Raw genomic sequence first — 7,645 nt, forward strand, 5'->3', positions numbered from 1 at the left:
CAATATCAGATTCTTAATGAGCGTTCAATTTTGATTATGCTGTGTGATTTTTGTCTAATTCTATTTTTTTAAGATTTTGACAAAAGTAGGAAGGCTATACCCTTCCCACTTTTTCATTTTTGACCAAATTTCAAATTTTGCTTAAAATACATGATTTCGATTCAAAATTGACTGAAAATAACGAAAATCAGGTTTATGTTTCATTTAGTTGCATAATTTATGAAATAATCGTAAAAAACATCAACAAAGTTGGTGCGCTAATAGCAATTTTCTTTGTTTTTATTTTGAATCCTTTTGGTTTAACGAGAAACCAATATCAGATTCTTAATGAGCATTCAATTTTGATTATGCTGTGTGATTTTTGTCTAATTCTATTTTTTTAAGATTTTGACAAAAGTAGGAAGGCTATACCCTTCCCACTTTTTCATTTTTGACCAAATTTCAAATTTTGCTTAAAATACATGATTTCGATTCAAAATTGACTGAAAATAACGAAAATCAGGTTTATGTTTCATTTAGCTGCATAGTTTATGAAATAATCGTAAAAAACATCAACAAAGTTGGTGCGCTAATAGCAATTTTCTTTGTTTTATTTTGAATCCATTTGGTTTAACGAGAAACCAATATCAGATTCTTAATGAGCGTTCAATTGTGATTATGCTGTGTGATTTTTGTCTAATTTTATTTTTTTAAGATTTTGACAAAAGTAGGAAGGCCCCTTCCCACTTTTTCATTTTTGACCAAATTTCAAATTTTGCTTAAAATACATGATTTCGATTCAAAATTGACTGAAAATAACGAAAATCAGGTTTATGTTTCATTTAGTTGCATAATTTATGAAATAATCGTAAAAAACATCAACAAAGTTGGTGCGCTAATAGCAATTTTCTTTGTTTTATTTTGAATCCTTTTGGTTTAACGAGAAACCAATATCAGATTCTTAATGAGCATTCAATTTTGATTATGCTGTGTGATTTTTGTCTAATTCTATTTTTTTAAGATTTTGACAAAAGTAGGAAGGCTATACCCTTCCCACTTTTTCATTTTACTGACCAAATTTCAAATTTTGCTTAAAATACATGATTTCGATTCAAAATTGACTGAAAATAACGAAAATCAGGTTTATGTTTCATTTAGCTGCATAGTTTATGAAATAATCGTAAGAAACATCAACAAAGTTGGTGCGCTAATAGCAATTTTCTTTGTTTTATTTTGAATCCATTTGGTTTAACGAGAAACCAATATCAGATTCTTAATGAGCGTTCAATTGTGATTATGCTGTGTGATTTTTGTCTAATTTTATTTTTTAAGGATTTTGACAAAAGTAGGAAGGCTATACCCTTCCCACTTTTTCATTTTTGACCAAATTTCAAATTTTGCTTAAAATACATGATTTCGATTCAAAATTGACTGAAAATAAACGAAAATCAGGTTTATGTTTCATTTAGTTGCATAATTTATGAAATAATCGTAAAAAACATCAACAAAGTTGGTGCGCTAATAGCAATTTTCTTTGTTTTATTTTGAATCCTTTTGGTTTAACGAGAAACCAATATCAGATTCTTAATGAGCATTCAATTTTGATTATGCTGTGTGATTTTTGTCTAATTCTATTTTTTTAAGATTTTGACAAAAGTAGGAAGGCTATACCCTTCCCACTTTTTCATTTTTGACCAAATTTCAAATTTTGCTTAAAATACATGATTTCGATTCAAAATTGACTGAAAATAACGAAAATCAGGTTTATGTTTCATTTAGCTGCATAGTTTATGAAATAATCGTAAAAAACATCAACAAAGTTGGTGCGCTAATAGCAATTTTCTTTTTTTAATTTTGAATCCATTTGGTTTAACGAGAAACCAATATCAGATTCTTAATGAGCGTTCAATTGTGATTATGCTGTGTGATTTTTGTCTAATTTTATTTTTTTAAAGATTTTGACAAAAGTAGGGAAGGCCCTTCCCACTTTTTCATTTTTGACCAAATTTCAAATTTTGCTTAAAATACATGATTTCGATTCAAAATTGACTGAAAATAACGAAAATCAGGTTTATGTTTCATTTAGTTGCATAATTTATGAAATAATCGTAAAAAACATCAACAAAGTTGGTGCGCTAATAGCAATTTTCTTTGTTTTATTTTGAATCCTTTTGGTTTAACGAGAAACCAATATCAGATTCTTAATGAGCATTCAATTTTGATTATGCTGTGTGATTTTTGTCTAATTCTATTTTTTTAAGATTTTGACAAAAGTAGGAAGGCTACACCTTCCCACTTTTTCCTTTTTGACCAAATTTCAAATTTTGCTTAAAATACATGATTTCGATTCAAAATTGACTGAAAATAACGAAAATCAGGTTTATGTTTCATTTAGCTGCATAGTTTATGAAATAATCGTAAAAAACATCAACAAAGTTGGTGCGCTAATAGCAATTTTCTTTGTTTTATTTTGAATCCATTTGGTTTAACGAGAAACCAATATCAGATTCTTAATGAGGGTTCAATTTTGATTATGCTGTGTGATTTTTGTCTAATTCTATTTTTTTAAGATTTTGACAAAAGTAGGAAGGCTATACCCTTCCCACTTTTTCATTTTTGACCAAATTTCAAATTTTGCTTAAAATACATGATTTCGATTCAAAATTGACTGAAAATAACGAAAATCAGGTTTATGTTTCATTTAGCTGCATAGTTTATGAAATAATCGTAAGAAACATCAATAAAGTTGGTGCGCTAATAGCAATTTTCTTTGTTTTATTTTGAATCCATTTGGTTTAACGAGAAACCAATATCAGATTCTTAATGAGCGTTCAATTTTGATTATGCTGTGTGATTTTTGTCTAATTCTATTTTTTAAAGATTTTGACAAAAGTAGGAAGGCTATACCCTTCCCACTTTTTCATTTTGACCAAATTTCAAATTTTGCTTAAAATACATGATTTCGATTCAAAATTGACTGAAAATAACGAAAATCAGGTTTATGTTTCATTTAGCTGCATAGTTTATGAAATAATCGTAAAAAACATCAACAAAGTTGGTGCGCTAATAGCAATTTTCTTTGTTTTATTTTGAATCCATTTGGTTTAACGAGAAACCAATATCAGATTCTTAATGAGCGTTCAATTTTGATTATGCTGTGTGACTTTTGTCTAATTCTATTTTTTTAAGATTTTGACAAAAGTAGGAAGGCTATATATACCCTTCCCACTTTTTCATTTTTGACCAAATTTCAAATTTTGCTTAAAATACATGATTTCGATTCAAAATTGACTGAAAATAACGAAAATCAGGTTTATGTTTCATTTAGCTGCATAGTTTATGAAATAATCGTAAAAAACATCAACAAAGTTGGTGCGCTAATAGCAATTTTCTTTGTTTTATTTTGAATCCATTTGGTTTAACGAGAAACCAATATCAGATTCTTAATGAGCGTTCAATTTTGATTATGCTGTGTGATTTTTGTCTAATTCTATTTTTTTAAGATTTTGACAAAAGTAGGAAGGCTATACCCTTCCCACTTTTTCATTTTTGACCAAATTTCAAATTTTGCTTAAAATACATGATTTCGATTCAAAATTGACTGAAAATAACGAAAATCAGGTTTATGTTTCATTTAGCTGCATAGTTTATGAAATAATCGTAAAAACATCAACAAAGTTGGTGCGCTAATAGCAATTTTCTTTGTTTTATTTTGAATCCATTTGGTTTAACGAGAAACCAATATCAGATTCTTAATGAGCGTTCAATTTTGATTATGCTGTGTGATTTTTGTCTAATTCTATTTTTTTAAGATTTTGACAAAAGTAGGAAGGCTATACCCTTCCCCCTTTTTCATTTTTGACCAAATTTCAAATTTTGCTTAAAATACATGATTTCGATTCAAAATTGACTGAAAATAACGAAAATCAGGTTTATGTTTCATTTAGCTGCATAGTTTATGAAATAATCGTAAAAAACATCAACAAAGTTGGTGCGCTAATAGCAATTTTCTTTGTTTTTTTTTGAATCCATTTGGTTTAACGAGAAACTAATATCAGATTCTTAATGAGCGTTCAATTTTTTATGCTGTGTGATTTTTTCTAATTCTTTTTTTTAAGATTTTGACAAAAGTAGGAAGGCTAATTTAACCCTTCCCCTTTTTCATTTTTGACCAAATTTCAAATTTTGCTTAAAATACATGATTTCGATTCAAAATTGACTGAAAATAACGAAAATCAGGTTTATGTTTCATTTAGCTGCATAGTTTATGAAACAATCGTAAAAAACATCAACAAAGTTGGTGCGCTAATAGCAATTTTCTTTGTTTTATTTTGAATCCATTTGGTTTAACGAGAAACCAATATCAGATTCTTAATGAGCGTTCAATTTTGATTATGCTGTGTGATTTTTGTCTAATTTTATTTTTTTAAGATTTTGACAAAAGTAGGAAGGCCCTTCCCACTTTTTCATTTTTGACCAAATTTCAAATTTTGCTTAAAATACATGATTTCGATTCAAAATTGACTGAAAATAACGAAAATCAGGTTTATGTTTCATTTAGTTGCATAATTTATGAAATAATCGTAAAAAACATCAACAAAGTTGGTGCGCTAATAGCAATTTTCTTTGTTTTATTTTGAATCCTTTTGGTTTAACGAGAAACCAATATCAGATTCTTAATGAGCATTCAATTTTGATTATGCTGTGTGATTTTTGTCTAATTCTATTTTTTTTAAGATTTTGACAAAAGTAGGAAGGCTATACCCTTCCCACTTTTTCATTTTTGACCAAATTTCAAATTTTGCTTAAAATACATGATTTCGATTCAAAATTGACTGGAAATAACGAAAATCAGGTTTATGTTTCATTTAGCTGCATAGTTTATGAAATAATCGTAAAAAACATCAACAAAGTTGGTGCGCTAATAGCAATTTTCTTTGTTTTATTTTGAATCCATTTGGTTTAACGAGAAACCAATATCAGATTCTTAATGAGGCGTTCAATTTTGATTATGCTGTGTGATTTTTGTCTAATTCTATTTTTTTAAGATTTTGAACAAAAGTAGGAAGGCTATACCCTTCCCACTTTTTCTTTTTGACCAAATTTCAAATTTTGCTTAAAATACATGATTTCGATTCAAAATTGACTGAAAATAACGAAAATCAGGTTTATGTTTCATTTAGCTGCATAGTTTATGAAATAATCGTAAGAAACATCAATAAAGTTGGTGCGCTAATAGCAATTTTCTTTGTTTTATTTTGAATCCATTTGGTTTAACGAGAAACCAATATCAGATTCTTAATGAGCGTTCAATTTTGATTATGCTGTGTGATTTTGTCTAATTCTATTTTTTAGATTTTGACAAAAGTAGGAAGGCTATACCCTTCCCTTTTTCATTTTTGACCAAATTTCAAATTTTGCTTAAAATACATGATTTCGATTCAAAATTGACTGAAAATAACGAAAATCAGGTTTATGTTTCATTTAGCTGCATAGTTTATGAAATAATCGTAAAAAACATCAACAAAGTTGGTGCCTAATAGCAATTTTCTTTGTTTTATTTTGAATCCATTTGGTTTAACGAGAAACCAATATCAGATTCTTAATGAGCGTTCAATTTTGATTATGCTGTGTGATTTTTGTCTAATTCTATTTTTTTAAGATTTTGACAAAAGTAGGAAGGTTCTATACCCTTCCCACTTTTTCATTTTTGACCAAATTTCAAATTTTGCTTAAAATACATGATTTCGATTCAAAATTGACTGAAAATAACGAAAATCAGGTTTATGTTTCATTTAGCTGCATAGTTTATGAAATAATCGTAAAAAACATCAACAAAGTTGGTGCGCTAATAAATTTTCTTTGTTTTATTTTGAATCCATTTGGTTTAACGAGAAACCAATATCAGATTCTTAATGAGCGTTCAATTTTGATTATGCTGTGTGATTTTTGTCTAATTCTATTTTTTAAGATTTTGACAAAAGTAGGAAGGCTATACCCTTCTCCACTTTTTCATTTTTGACCAAATTTCAAATTTTGCTTAAAATACATGATTTCGATTCAAAATTGACTGGAAATAACGAAAATCAGGTTTATGTTTCATTTAGCTGCATAGTTTATGAAATAATCGTAAAAAACATCAACAAAGTTGGTGCGCTAATAGCAATTTTCTTTGTTTTATTTTGAATCCATTTGGTTTAACGAGAAACCAATATCAGATTCTTAATGAGCGTTCAATTTTGATTATGCTGTGTGATTTTTGTCTAATTCTATTTTTTTAAGATTTTGACAAAAGTGGAAGGCTATACCCTTCCCCTTTTTCATTTTTGACCAAATTTCAAATTTTGCTTAAAATACATGATTTCGATTCAAAATTGACTGAAAATAACGAAAATCAGGTTTATGTTTCATTTAGCTGCATAGTTTATGAAATAATCGTAAAAACATCAACAAAGTTGGTGCGCTAATAGCAATTTTCTTTGTTTTATTTTGAATCCATTTGGTTTAACGAGAAACCAATATCAGATTCTTAATGAGCGTTCAATTTTGATTATGCTGTGTGATTTTTGTCTAATTCTATTTTTTTAAGATTTTGACAAAAGTAGGAAGGCTTTATACCCTTCCCACTTTTTCATTTTTGACCAAATTTCAAATTTTGCTTAAAATACATGATTTCGATTCAAAATTGACTGAAAATAACGAAAATCAGGTTTATGTTTCATTTAGCTGCATAGTTTATGAAATAATCGTAAAAAACATCAACAAAGTTGGTGCGCTAATAGCAATTTTCTTTGTTTTATTTTGAATCCATTTGGTTTAACGAGAAACCAATATCAGATTCTTAATGAGCGTTCAATTTTGATTATGCTGTGTGATTTTTGTCTAATTCTATTTTTTTAAGATTTTGACAAAAGTAGGAAGGCTATACCCTTCCCACTTTTTCATTTTTGACCAAATTTCAAATTTTGCTTAAAATACATGATTTCGATTCAAAATTGACTGAAAATAACGAAAATCAGGTTTATGTTTCATTTAGCTGCATAGTTTATGAAATAATCGTAAAAAACATCAACAAAGTTGGTGCGCTAATAGCAATTTTCTTTGTTTTATTTTGAATCCATTTGGTTTAACGAGAAACCAATATCAGATTCTTAATGAGCGTTCAATTTTGATTATGCTGTGTGATTTTTGTCTAATTCTATTTTTTTAAGATTTTGACAAAAGTAGGAAGGCTATACCCTTCCCACTTTTTCATTTTTGACCAAATTTCAAATTTTGCTTAAAATACATGATTTCGATTCAAAATTGACTGAAAATAACGAAAATCAGGTTTATGTTTCATTTAGCTGCATAGTTTATGAAATAATCGTAAAAAACATCAACAAAGTTGGTGCGCTAATAGCAATTTTCTTTGTTTTATTTTGAATCCATTTGGTTTAACGAGAAACCAATATCAGATTCTTAATGAGCGTTCAATTTTGATTATGCTGTGTGATTTTTGTCTAATTCTATTTTTTTAAGATTTTGACAAAAGTAGGAAGGCTATACCCTTCCCACTTTTTCTCCCAAATTTCAAATTTTGCTTAAAATACATGATTTCGATTCAAAATTGACTGAAAATAACGAAAATCAGGTTTATGTTTCATTTAGCTGCATAGTTTATGAA

The sequence above is a fragment of the Daphnia magna genome, linkage group LG2, assembly GCF_020631705.1.
Source record: "Daphnia magna isolate NIES linkage group LG2, ASM2063170v1.1, whole genome shotgun sequence".
Lineage (NCBI taxonomy): Eukaryota > Metazoa > Arthropoda > Branchiopoda > Diplostraca > Daphniidae > Daphnia > Daphnia magna.